The 13,518-nt window shown below is 36.1% G+C and overlaps 1 protein-coding gene across 1 annotated transcript in view; it reads right to left on the bottom strand.

Annotated features, from left to right (window-relative positions):
• Positions 1–12,677, bottom strand: part of phtm (cytochrome P450 enzyme phantom) — a 254,564-nt gene extending 241,887 nt beyond the window's left edge. Inside the window, exon 1 of the mRNA XM_069828289.1 lies at positions 12,591–12,677. The gene's annotated coding sequence lies outside the window, so the exon portion shown is untranslated. The remainder of the gene's footprint in view (positions 1–12,590) is intronic.
• Positions 12,678–13,518: the final 841 nt, after the last annotated feature.

The raw sequence follows: 13,518 nt of genomic DNA, 5'->3' as shown, positions 1-13,518 counted from the left end.
CAGTATATTTACACTGCTTGAAGGTCAGGAATTACAGGGATTCACGAATCCTCCTTTGCCCAGAGATCTGCAAGTTATAGTGCGATAAGTTACTTACTTTGTAGCCTATGTGTTCTAAATTATGGCAGGAAAAAATAAAGAAGAATATCTTTGGTATCATTACAAAGAAGTAAACTATCAAGAAATGCGTAAAACCTATAATTAAAAAATACGTGTCATTTTAATGACATCGATTTCTTACTGTATTCTCGTTTCTTTAAGTTGCTAGCTGGTTAGATTTTCGAAGGCCAGACCCAGGATAAAACCATGCACTTAAGACACGCACTGGCACAATATATGCCTTACATATGCGATTAACTTAGAAAGGTGACCTGGGTGGCATTTGTGAAACGATGCCAGCAAGTGGGCCATCCTTCCTGAACCCTGAGAGAACCAGATTGCATCCCCAGACGAATATTTGATAAGTCCCATGATCTATGGACCCAAATCCTTAAATTCTCTATCATCGGAGACCCATACTACCCTAAAGATTTTACATCAGTCTATTATTTAGCCTATTATTAGGTTATTTTACGTCGCTTTATCAACATCTTAGGTTATTTAGCGTCTGAATGACATGAAGGTGATAATGCTGGTGAAATGAGTCCAGGGCCCAGCACCGAAAGTTAACCAGCTTTGCTAATATTCGGTTGAGGGAAAACCCCGGAAAAACCTCAACCAGGTAACTTGCCCCGACCGGGAATCGAACTCGGGCCACCTGGTTTCGCGGCCAGACGCGCTAACCGTTATTCCACAGGTGTGGACACCTCAATTTATTTTTTAACTATTGCAGATGATAGATGAAACGAGAGGAAGGTGAAGAGTATTGGTAGATGTAGGAAAACGAGAGTTCCTCGAGAAAAAATCCTCTGTAACTTTTGTTTTCTCTACCACAAATTCCATTACGACCAGGCCAGGAATCGAATCCAACCACCTGGATGAAAGATCAGCGCTCTAGCACTGGAACACAGGCGCGGCTGTTTCTTCAAGTTGGTAAATGAAGGAACACTGGCATTGTTTTTTCCTGGACTTATCTACTAGTGTAATATCCGATTTCTTGCAATCTGTCGTCCTGTTTGTACTAGAACTACTTATTTATCCCCGTGCAGTACGTACGGCAGTGTTCTTTTTCAAGAAAAAAGTGGGAATTTATTTATTCATGTAATTTATCTTCCAACCACCGTTAGTTAAAAAGCTAGGGCGTATGTTTTGCATGCCAAAAATCCAAGTGGAGTTTCTGATGAACATAGTCATTAAAAATTTTTTCGCAGGGTGTTTTAATTTCTCCTGCCAAAATTCCATATCTCCATCAATCATAATCATTATAATTATCATCATTATTATTGCTACCATCATCATCATTACCATCAGCATCATAACCACCATTCTGTTATAATTTGGACGTATTTCCACCACGCTGAGGGCGTTTGGATTAAGGTTATCAATCAAGCACTACCATTTTATAAAATATTTGTCTTCAGTCCATTTGTCGAAATATTTCGTGGAAACCTTCAAACAGTAGTCTTATACAATTTGCCGGCGATGAGATACAGCATTCTCTCAGATACGCAAATTCGAACAACAGTTTCAAGGGAAGTCTAGACTTTGTTCAGAAATATAATCTTAGACCGGAAATGTAGAGACGCAAATTATGCATAAAACTTACGTCAGAGTTCGTCTACCTTCCATAACTTGCAACAGTATTCGTTGTAAGGTCAGCGAAAACGCTTGTAAAATGGATTGCTACACGCTTTCTTTGTGTCGTTGTACGGTAGAATTTATGAACTACATACAAACGTACATAGCGGTTAGGAAATTTTGTATTAATACAAGAACGGAGTCCCACGCAGCCCACTATCTTTCAATATGGGCATCCGTGCTTCAGATAAGCATCAATCAAAAGGCAACTTTGAGGAAGTTGTTTTCGAAATAGTATCATTCCATTATTTACTTACAAATGGCTTTTAAGGAACCAGCAGGTTCATTGTCGCCCTCATATAAGCCCGCCATCGGTCCCTATCCTGTGCAAGATTAATCCAGTCTCTATCATCATATCCCACCTCCCTCAAATCTATTTTGATATTATCCTCCCATCTACGTCTCGGCCTCCCCAAAGGTCTTTTTCCCTCCGGTCACCCAACTAACACACTATATGCATTTCTGGATTCGCCCATACGTGCTACATGCCCTTCCCATCTCAAACGTCTGGATTTAATGTTCTTAATTATGTCAGGTAAAGAATACAATGCATGCAGTTCTGCGTTGTGTAATTTTCTCCAATCTCCTGTAACTTCATTCCTTTTGGCTCCAAATATTTTCCTAAGAACCTTATTCTCAAGCACACTTAATCTCTGAATAATTTCGAGGGAAAAATTGTTCCGGAGCCGGGTATCGAACCCGGGACCTTTGGTTTAACGTACCATCGTTAAACCAAAGGTCCCGGGTTCGATACCCGGCTCCGGAACAATTTTTCCCTCGAAATTATTCAAATCAACTTTACAGGGAGTTATACCTGAAATCTTGATTTGCACACTTAATCTTTGTTCCTCTCTCAAAGTGAGAGTCTAAGTTTTACAACCATACAGAACAGCCGGTAATGTAACTGTTTTATAAATTCTAACTTTCAGATTTTTTGACAGCGGACTAGATGACAAAAGCTTCTCAACCGAATAATAGCAGGCATTTCCCATGTTTATTCTGCGTTTAATTTCCTCCCGAGTGTCATTTATTTCATTACCACGGATAATAGAGGTTCTACTGTATATTATATTATATTATATTATATTATATTATATTATATTATATTATATTATATTATATTATATTATATTATATTATATTATATTATATTATATTATATTATATTATATATCATATCATATCACATTACATTATATATGATATATATTATATTATGTTATAATATATTATGCCTATACTATATTATTATTATTATTATTATTATTATTATTATTATTATTATTACTGTGAACAAGGTTAAAGCTAGAACGAATTAATTATGAACCTTATATTCAAGAATATTTTACGTTAGGCTACTATAAAGCTGTTATTTGTATTGCATGTATGTTACTATAAAAATTACATTATTATTGGCATTATTATTTTGTTCTATTTATCTTAAATTAAAAGAAAAATATTATTACACCGTCCTAGTAGTAGTAGTATTATTGTTTAAGTCATCAACATAATCAACATTACCATCGCCACTGTCACTGCAAGGATGAAGACGTAACTCTCGAAATGTGAACCAGACTTTGAAGAACGTATTAAATTAATTTGAAACTGCGGGTTTCTCGCCTTCTAAGAAAAGATGAAAAGCATTTGCACGGACAAACAGAAAAGAATAGAAGTGCGAGACACTTAACCATCAAGGAATATTCTATCCCTTAGCTAATGAACGTTGAAGGATGCCAGGATTCAATGACCGGGCAGTTGGAGACGAGGGAATATAAAAATCATCACTTTGACCTCTCCCACTGCTCAGAAAGACTTTTACCTTAAGGGACTGACCTGGACACGAGGCGAACCAGAAGTCAACAGCATCTGCAGAGCAGCGACCTGCAAGAGAACGTCTTTTGAACTCTGACGTCAAATGAGTTAGAGTTTTCAAAGAAAAAATGAAGACCACATGTAGCGGCTTCTAAATGCAAACGGTCATTGTGCTGTGTAGTCGCTAGCCTTGCGTCTCGAGGTCATATCGGTACGAATGAGGGCGGAGTCCTCCGCTCAGTGCGTGTGTCCCATAATGAGAAACCACATACGAAACAGTAAGTACTGAAGTTTGCTCTCGTTGTGATATTGTTAATTGCATCTATTATTAACTTCACATATTATTACTTTAGCTCTTTATATTTCATTAGTGAATAAATATTAAGTTCTATCACTTCCTTTAATTTAGGTCCTCTCCTTCCAAATGCAACACTCCATTCCTTTTGGCTGTCGGTGCCTTGACCTTGGTGCATTAGTTGAAGTGTGGTCAGCCAGAGTCGATCTCTGATCCTTGTTGGCACACGATTGTAAAACACATGAAGGTCACACATAGCCATAGTTCGCCACAGGATTATGTGATAAATGAAATTGTATACAATTTTAAGGCCGGAATATGTCAATACAAATCAGCCTACTTTAAAAAATTAAAGTAACCATAGCTGCAATGAAAATGAACCATTACCAGTGCATTTTATTTCGAACAATGCCTCAAGTTACTACAGAGTTTGTCAATTTTTAAACCACATTCATTCTGTAGTATAATTTTATTGTCTACTGAATGTATGCAATAGTGCAGGCAATATTTCTATGTAACAGTAGATCTACAGGGTTTTTCTTTTCAAAACTTCTCAGTCTACATAACTAATCATTTAAGTTGAATTCAATTTAAACAAAAAATACGCCAATTTAGATATTGAGGAGGAAGTCTGAAATCAGGCTTAATAATTGCATTTTAGATTTCACCCCACACCTCCCAGCCGACCCCACTTTGAAATTTTAAATGGCACCTCTATATTTTTATACTTACTGTAAATATGAAAGAGCATTCAATTGTTTATATACCTCGTTAATTTGTTTTCGCATCTTTTGTTTTCTATCGTCGCCTGGCAACCTGTATTTTTCTTATTATCACTTGAATGTAGAATGAAAACACAGTTTATTTTGTGTAATTTCCTACATTTAATCAATAAGGATGATTTATGTTTTCTCTTGAAGATTATACCCCATTCCAAAATAATTTAATACACAAACACAACTACAGGGTTATTTCTGATCTCTGATAACGAATTTGAATGACAGCATGTGCGTCAGGAGTCACACGACAGCTGAACTGTGGCGCGAGGTGACAGACCAGTAGTGAGTGATCTCATAGTCAGAGTGCACGACGACTCACAGGAGAAATTCCCAAGTAAATCGAGCCTTTCTGGGAGGGGTACATAACAACCCTCTCCGATTCCAAGTACAGTTAAGTGAAAATAAAAGAAAGGCATCTTCTGTGTACTTAATAAGATTGGTAAAGCTCGAATGGAATTAATTTGTATCATCTCGTGGGGTGCAGCGACGTGTGACGGGGGTTGATTTGCTTGCTTTTTCCACTCTCAAATTAATCCCATCCGAGCTTTGCCAGTATTACCTATTAGGTACACACAAGATGCGTTTCTTGGAAATAACGAAACCAGGTTTTTTGCAGGCTCCTATGATTTTCACGAAAGAGTTGTTATGGACCCCTCCCAAAAAGGCTCGATTTTCTTGGGCATTGCTACTGTGATACACCGTGAACTCTGATTATGAAATCACTCACTACTGGTCTGTCACCTCTCGCCTCAATTCAGCTGTCGGTGTGATTCCTGACGCATATGACGTCATTCAAATTCGTTATCAGAGATCGGAAACAACCCTGTATTACATGAAATGCTCAATAAATTTTTGTAGCTTTAATCTCTTCAGCCCTAATCAACACTAACAACAATCCAGGTTTCCAGGCAAACCCTTAATACATTTACAGTACAGTTAGAACAGTCTACTTTCTTCTGACATTTCTTTCACAACGTTCTTCATCCGCGCTTTATACCTAAAAACATGTTCAATCTATTTGTGTAATGGGAGAACCTCAACTTGCTATTATTCGTCTCAACTCTACGAGCGGGTTAATAAATGTCGCCAGTGCCGAGAAGAGTAGACCATTTAGTTCGTCAGAGACTATCCAGAGTGCACCACAGGCGATGGTTCTACATTGCACTCGTAATAAATGATGATGGAGAATTGTTCAGATGTCACAGGGGAAACAGAGTTCCCGGAAAAAAAAATCCTATTTTGTCTGGCCCACGGGCATGCCCAACATAAGTTAGAAATTCAGAGTGGATTGACCGAGATTTGAACCCGGTCCCCTATCATATAAGCCTAGCGTTTTAACAATTAGTCACCATGGAAGATTTATTTTAATTTTATACTCAATATCTGCTACTTAAATTTGTCACATTCATTCCATAATATTCTCCATTCTTCAGTGAAAGGATTCTTAAATACTGCGAAATTTTCCTTGATGTCTTCCTTTGAAGCATTCTTAATTTTTGTTCTGTAGGCCTAATGTTATCTTCAGCACGGGGCACACGGGTGTACCTTTCTTTCGAAGAAGACATAAGTAGATAATGATTGAGAGTTACACGATGCGAGATCGAGATTTTTTTAACCGTGTCATTGCACAATAACATCCAACTTCTCGAAGCTACTTATCAGTTTCAACACCAATAAGTTGAGGGCGAAACCTACACTATGTATTGGATTCCTTACCAAGAGCTATTCTGCAGTCTAGATTAAGGATTTTTGAATTGCTCCTTTAGAAATCCATCACCATCGTTCTCATTTCGGTTAATGGCAATTATACAGTTTCATCAATCACAAACCCCAGAGAATCTGCCTGGGACAGAAATTCGCTTCCCGTGGTGAGAAATCGTGACCCAAGTTACTGAGCCACGACTGATTTCCTGTAGAAGGAAAACTCATTTATTTCGAAGGAGGAAAAGCCAACCTGTGTGCAGACTCATATTCGATCGGGCGTGGAGTTTGAGCCTCAGTTCCTTGTTCTCTTTAGCGCAATTTGTGATGAGGTCGTTAGTCCGTCATGGGAAGGACGTCAAAATATGTAACAAGTTGTCCGCCCTAACAAGGTCTTGGCTGCAACATTGTAACGAACATGCAACACCCACAGGCGGAACTAGGTGCCGAAGCGCCCGCAGCCAGTTTCACCAAAGAGAACAGGAATATATTTGACAGTAATTGCAATTCAATACTGAGTTATACGTTGCCTGTATTCTCTCATACAAGTTCCTGAGCGATATTTTTCTCGGAACTTCCGTCAGCTTTCCTTTTTGCAATGATTCGTAATTATTTCAATTCTCTGTTTAATGCTTCTTATAAACCACAGACGCCGAATTTTCGGGTTCGAGTCCCGGTGATTTTATGTGCTAATTATGATAATGTCACAAGTTTCCATACAGTAGTAATATTTTCTCTAGTATCATTCCAACAATTCTCCCATAATCATTCTCCACGGAATTCGCAGGGAAAATGTCCCACAACACAAATCTATCATATAAGTTATTACATAATTTGAAATGGTAATGGAAATTACGGGAAAACGGCTAAACGGATTTTAATGAATGACCCCTCATTTTGAAGCTTGGCACCCAAGGATTTGCGGTAAAATAGTAGTTTTCAGTGAAAAGTCAATTTTCCTACATAAATTTTATACTTTCCAAAATCAATCTGTCGTCAGTTTTGAGAATTAAAAGCTTTTCAGAATAAAACAAAACAATAAAATAAACATTATCAAGGAGGTCATGCCTCCTGGATTGCCAATAGATTCTCTGACGTCATAATGCCAATAAGTCGATCTTCATTTGTGTAATTTGCGGAGTACTTCAAAATTTATTACGAAGGTTATATTATCTTGAATTTACAGATCTGATTGTCTATTGTGTAATTTTATCAGTACAGTTGTGTATAGGTAATTAAAAACTGCAAAACTCAAGAGAGTTTGTTAACATTATCACCATTAAAATGAAATATTACAGGTTGTCATTAATGATATACATTAATACTGTTATTGATGACATGAAAGTGAAATCTTTTGGGGGTTATGTAAGACTGTAAACCACATCTGTGCTGTAAACGTAGAAGATATCTTATATTAGGTCTTCATTTCTATAATTTTCTGAATAACGGCTTTACATTATACTGTAGGCCTATGTTACCAAAGCTACAAAACTTACGTAAGACATATATATTGTTATTAAACACGAAATACATTTATAGTTATAAATCAAGTGGTGTGAGACTTCTTCAGATATTAATGACGATGTTGTGTAGATATTTATGTGTGATTCTCTAATTATCCTAGGTAGTAATTCACTACTATGGAAGAGGCATTAGTAACGGAGTGATTCTTTCTATTTTTAGCTGCGTCTTTAAAACTACATCAAAATTGATTTCATATTCGTTTGGTTTAAGCGATCAGATTCGTGAATAGCAGCCCATTTCATTTCTTGCTGACATGATGAGTTAGTTCATTTCCCGCAACCAGCAACGAATAAAACGCTGAAATAGTTATGATTTTCTATGAATAATTTTACTTAGGATGTAGGATACAGTTGCATAATTCCGTGATACTCCTAATTCCGTGACACATTTCTTTCACTGAATGTTACGGGATTTGGTATCTTGCTAGGACGTTCACCGATGTTTGAAAAGTAGACGAAAGAGGCACTGTTTCGAGAAAGATGTCTGGCGCTATGGTTAAACGGCAAAGCTTTGACTAACATTCAATGAAAAAAATATATATCACGGGATTAGGGATATCATGGAGTTAGGCAACTTTACCCTACATTATACGATTCTACAACTCTGCTATAGCATTCGCCTTATTTTCAGAATCTCAACAACAGCCTCTACAGTTGAAAATACGTGGGATAGGCTAATACATAAACAATTTACATCTCTGATCTTCAGCGAGTAACAATAAAACTCATTACGAACCTATGGTCAATAAATACGCCATTGATTGAACATATTATGCTAACGTTTTAATGTGGCCAAAATGATGTCCAGCATTTACTGGTATCTAATACCACTCCAAAATGTCATATTCTTGTCAACAATCCGCAATGACCTGAAATATCTACTACTTTACTCCAACATGAAAAAAAAAAACCGCTGATCGCCTTGACATTGTTACATGTGTTTTCGCATTGAAACTCAAAGAAATTAAGATTATGTTCGAGAAAAAGCATTTGGCATAAAATCCATTCAGAGGGAAGTTGGAAACTCTACTCCACCACAGTCTAGTACAGCGTTTCTCAAACTATGGTCCGCGGACCACCTGTGGTCCTCGAGGTCTGCCCTTGTGGTCCTTCAAAAAAGGCAGAAGAAAAAATAAAATTCAAACGAATTGCGTATCACACTATAGCTGAAAATTTCAGAGTTTGGAAATGACACATGGCAATCGCCTTTCACTTTTTCTCCCAGTACTGACGTTTTATGAAATTTATTACCCTATACGTCTACCGACTTCCTACTCTACTTTCAACAACAAAAGAGAGATTTAAAGCACTATGAATGTGATGTTTCTCGCCATCTTTTTCCTCTACATCTGGCGCCGCGCCTGTAACCCAGCCAGGGAACACTCAAATTCATAATAGAGGACCGAACGTTTTCATGTATTTATGACTTTCTTAATAGTTTTGCCGACACCCAGTCTGCACATTGAAATGGTCAAATACTGTAAGTCGTACACCAATAATATAACTCTGAGGTCACAATTTTAAACTTATTTTCCAAGTAAATATGACGAATTTTCATGGGTTCGTGATCACTTTCATTGCGATATTGAAACTAACAAACTTTCATTGAGTGAAAGAGAACAATTAATTGAACTCTCGAATGAGATCTGACTTAAAAATGAAATTTCAAGCGGAAGGTATGGTTAATTTCTGGACCTCATCATAAGTGAAAAGAGAATATAGGCCTAGTGAATTGTACAATAGTGCTTTAGAGATTATAATTCAGTTTGCTTCTACGTGTCTGTGTGACAAAGGGTTCTCATCACTAACTCTAATCAAAACACAGTAGGCTACGGAAATCGACTCGATGTATGTGACGATCTCCGACTTAAGCTTACCAGCATACGTCCAAATATAGAACTGTGCAAGAATCGGCAGGCTCATCCATCTCATTAATGTACCAACATTTATTTATTTATTTTTTTATTTTTCTTTATTTATTTTAGTTATTAAGTTAAAGATTATCCAAACTCTAATAGCCTTGAATTACTAAAGAAACAAACATAAATTTTCTTCTATTAACATTACCTTAATTAGTTAATACTAGTATAAAATTAATTTAATTTCATTAATTTTAATTAATTAATTCTGTTTTAAAATATAAGTATACTGGTATTAAAATATGCTACAAACATGATACATTTGTTTTCGAAGGAACAAGAGTAAGGTGGTCCGCGGAACTGCTCTGACTTAAAAAAGTGGTCCCCACTTCAAAAAAGTTTGAGAAACGCTGGTCTAGTATATACAGTCACGAAACTTGTGAGGGTGCTAGGAACAATAGACTGTCCCGGTACTTTTTCACATTGTCTGTAATGAGGTGATATTAGCGATCCTAGTGGTTAGCAACTATCTATGAATGCATATTTACTACGTATTGAGCTTCGTGACTGTATTTACTAGACTGTGACTCCACTCCACTCCATTCCTGGTAATCAATGGTCGTCTGTGCACAACAATCTCTCTTTAATTTGTCAGAGTTTCTTTTTATCATGTCATAGATGCAGGAAAATTAAACATTTGGAATCTACGTACCGAATTGATCAAGGGACCTATTACTATCTACTATAGTAGATCTGTTGCCAGTCATGTTAGTAATGTTAAATAGGTTACCATGATAGAGGTGATACCTAGCTCCAAAATTTGGATGTTTCTGCTTCTGTAACAAGGTTCAAGAACCAAAAAATCCCGCAGCACGTTGAACACCGTGAAATACCTAAATCATACCTTTCTACATTACTCGATCAACTCTATTCATATTCAGTGTTTACGACTCAATTTACCTGGAAGACACAGTACTACGGTTGTCAATTCTAAAATGTAAAAATATTAGACGCATTTAGTTTTCTGATACGTCCAATAGTTTTGAGAATACGAAATGCAACGTGTTGCAGCAATGCAAAGAGTAGCAGTGCTGCTCGAGGTCATTAGTCCTCAGTGGGGATGAGTGTAACTCCAATCATTTATTTCGCAAGACTTCCGAGAGGAGAATGTAAACAAAAACGTCTCATCAGTTACGTTTCATACGTAATACTTAACACATTACTTAACATTAATGTAAACTTAATTTATTTTCTAATTAATTTATTTTTAATTTCTTCAAAGATAATAACTTAAACGGATATTGAGTTACAAAACGTGCATTCGTAATAATATCATTTGGAGTTTACATTAAATGTAAAGGAATCTTTAATGAAATAGTTTTGTTTTATAAGAATGTATATCTTTTGCTATTTTGTAAGAAATCATCGTATCAATAATTTTCATGGTATTCAATTTAGAATTGAAGAGGTTATAGCGTAATAAAAATGTTCAAAACCAAACAATTTGCGTATAATTATTTCACTGAATACTTTATGTTTTGATGAAAGGTATCTGGTGAGACGTTTTTGTTTACATTCTCCTCTCACAAGTCTTGCAGAGTGAATGATTGGAGTTTGGACTTATGGAGCACTGCTACTATTTGCACGTTGCAGCACGTTACATATCGTATTCTGAAAACTATTGGACGTACCAAAAAAATTGACAAAACTTGTTCGCGTTGACTTGATTTATTACTTCTGTGAATTAACCTGTTACCGCATTCTGGGACAGATATGGCACACACCGGGTTTATATTCATAGAACTTATAATATAAGCATATAATGTTTGAAACTGCATACTGGGACAGTTGTGGTACACTGTCAATAACTGGATTTGACCATATGTGACATCAGTTGAGAAAGATAGAACTACTTAAGTTATTTGAATATAAAACCGGTGTGTGCAAAACTGTCTTATGCGGTAAGGGGTTAATGTAATAGGTTCCCTTCAACCCTCTACACTGGCTCTATCCATTTATATTGCTTTGAACGATAAGAATATTAAAGTCATAAAAAAACTTGTTTTCAGAATTAGTCCTGTTCTGTCTCACTATCAAAACTTATGAACTGAACACTCTACCAGATTCAGAGATTGCAACATTTCGTTATCCTTATTTGCAGTTAACTTAAAGTACATTAAAAATGATTCAATTTAGTTGACCATGCCATCTAGTTATTTTTCTATTGCAATGTCTGTTTTCCTTTCTTGATCGAACATATTGTGGTTGAATTTCGAAGTTAAATTTCAGTAGTTTCTAGCTTCTATATTTCATTTTCGATATGGTTTCAAGGTTCAGGCCTTTGATTCATAAATGGATGCTTTTACATCTTTGTTTTTCCGCAGATTAAAAAGCCTATATTAGCCGTAGGACTTTAGGTAAAAATACAAGTACCTATGTCGCATTAATTTTTTTATTTTTACTTGAAACCATACCATAAAGACAATATATTTGGTACCTATTATATTGCTGTTTGTTATCAATATTTGAGGGGCTCGGGCATAAAACATGGTAACTGACAGTTTGGTAAAAAATGAGATATATAGCGTATAATATGGTATCTTAAATTCTGTGTCTAATGCAGTTTCCAACATCTCAACAGATGGCAGAAGTATACAGATTTTACTTTTCTGGTAAATATACAAACTGTTGCATGTATAAATGTTTACCTACCTAATAACTTCAAAACACTAAAACGTCACTTACCACGTTTTACTTCCGAACTTCTAATTTATTGCTGACATTATTTTTTTAATTATTTGACATCTCACATAGAGATGACGGATATGTTTCCGGTAATGCCAATGACATAAAACATTCACAAACGTACCTGCATGCTAAGTACCTAGAAATGTTGTCAGCATTTCCGGGTCCGGTGCTAGACACTGGAGCTCTTCATCACTACGCTGACAGGGGAACCTTACACAATCATCAGGCACTGTAAAGAAAAGATTAAGTACAAAAAATTAGCTTCGAATAGGAACGGCAAAGTAAAAACCAGATTCCAAAAATATATCAAAACCAATATTTGAGTAGTTGTTTGCTAACAATTGACTCACATGTGCTTCGCAACATTTTTCGCGATCCTTCATCGCCTTTCATCAGCTAGGCATGCACACCAAATACGCATAAACATTCTGTCTTACAATTTGACAATCTATACTGTGCCGGTTTTATATTGCACAGAGGGTGATAATTCCTCACAAGTGTTCAATTATAATAGAACACCCAATTCATAACAGACTCTTCGCCCAGGCTAGAATCGAACCACGGACCGCTGAGTTGGGAAGCGAATGCGATATCCGCAGAGACATAGAAGCAAATACTAACATTATTACTAGCAACATTTTTACTTATTTAATTTATTATCATTATCATTATCATTATCATTATTATTATTATTATTATTATTATTATTATTATAATTATTATTATTATTATTATTATTATTAAGCCGAATACCGTGACATAGGTTTTACGATTCCCGTATTGCCTTGAATTCGGGTAGTCTAGCGTTCGACTAACCTGACTTGGGTTTTTTTGTTTCCGAAATCTCTTCAGATGAACGCTAGTGTAGTTTCAATTACCAAGTGTCACGACCAGGTAGTTCTAAACAACCCTTCGCTATTACTCCTTTTCATCTGACGCGATAGATCTATCATTTATCCGTGAAATATCTTCCCCGATAAACAAGCCTTCTGAAGGCATGGCGAAGAAGAACCATAGTATTGTGGACAAATACGGAAAAATTATTATTCTTATAAAGGAATTTT

This window comes from Periplaneta americana, chromosome 1, assembly GCF_040183065.1.
Source record: "Periplaneta americana isolate PAMFEO1 chromosome 1, P.americana_PAMFEO1_priV1, whole genome shotgun sequence".
In the NCBI taxonomy this organism is placed as follows: domain Eukaryota; kingdom Metazoa; phylum Arthropoda; class Insecta; order Blattodea; family Blattidae; genus Periplaneta; species Periplaneta americana.
Note: the sequence above shows the minus strand (reverse complement) of the source record. Positions and strands in the feature narration are given on the sequence as shown.